This window comes from Nelumbo lutea, chromosome 3 (assembly GCF_056320005.1).
Source record: "Nelumbo lutea isolate HS-2025 chromosome 3, American lotus-T2T, whole genome shotgun sequence".
NCBI classification, from domain to species: domain Eukaryota; kingdom Viridiplantae; phylum Streptophyta; class Magnoliopsida; order Proteales; family Nelumbonaceae; genus Nelumbo; species Nelumbo lutea.
In genome coordinates, this window is record NC_142686.1 from 88,462,455 (window position 1) to 88,463,668 (window position 1,214).

The 1,214-nt window shown below is 35.8% G+C and overlaps 1 non-coding gene across 1 annotated transcript; it reads right to left on the reverse strand.

Annotated features, from left to right (window-relative positions):
- Positions 1 to 663: 663 nt before the first annotated feature.
- Positions 664 to 770, reverse strand: LOC148866234 (small nucleolar RNA R71). The gene has a single exon (XR_016112073.1). It is a non-coding gene; the product is annotated as a small nucleolar RNA R71 (small nucleolar RNA).
- Positions 771 to 1,214: the final 444 nt, after the last annotated feature.

Sequence of the window (1,214 nt, forward strand, 5' to 3'; positions counted from 1 at the left end):
GGGGACTAGTTTATTGCATATCAAAACTACCTAAATTAGCCTTAGATTGAACATCTATTTGTTTTATTTTCAAATTTAAAATTTTCCATTTCAATTTTTGTTGGGTTCGGCTTTATAAAATTTTTTAGAAAATTTTTAATTAATTTATTTTTTTTCTTTCTCTTTCCTTTAATAGGATCCTAGTGCATGACACGCACTAGTGGTGGAGAATTAATACCCCTTGATCAAGAAATTGAAAGGACTTTGAAAAAGAGAACGAGGAAGAGAAAGAACCAAATGGCTCAAGACCAAAATAATCCAAGGACATTGATCTCCTATGCTATACCTACTCTAGATGGTACTACATGAAGCATTAGGAGACCGAATGTGCAAGCAAACAATTTCAAGATTAAGCCTGCAATTATTCAGATGATCTAGATGAGTGTGCATTTTTCTGGCCCCAGTGATGACCTTAACTCTCATATTGCTAATTTTCTTGAAATATGTGATACTTTTAAGCATAATGGAGTTAGTGATGATGCCATTAGACTTAGGTTATTTCCTTTCTCCTTAAAGGACAAAGCAAAAGATTGGCTTAACTCTCTTCCTACAGGTTCGATTACTACATGGGATGACTTGGCACAAAAGTTTTTGTCTAAGTATTTTCCACCTACTAAAATGACTAAATTAAGGAATGACATAACAACTTTTTCTCAATTTGATAATGAAACCTTATATGAGTCATGGGAGAGATTTAAGGAACTGCTTAGGAAGTGTCCTCAGGATGGTCTACCTGTTTGGATGCAAGTGCAAACTTTTTATAGTGGCATTAATCAATCTAATCGTTCAATGTTAAATGTAGCTGCAGGTGGTACCCTTGTGAGAAAAACTCCCGAAGAAGCATATGAACTTTTGGAGGAGATGGTGGCCAATAGCTATCAGTGGGGCAATGAGAGAGCAAATAAAAATGGAGTTGGAATTTATACAGAACTAGAAACGTAATCTTATCACCACTGGATTTCCTGTAAACACAAGGCTCATCCGGGTTCTGCTCAAAGTCAAACTTTTTGATGGTAGAGTCAAACCGGATGTTCCAACTCCTAGAAGTTTGCTTAAGTCCATATACGGATCTATTCAATTTACATACCATGTGTTCCTAACCTGCAGCTATGAAACCTTGTGGTTGCTGCATATAGATATCTTCGATAAGATCTCCATTCAGGAATGCAGTTTTG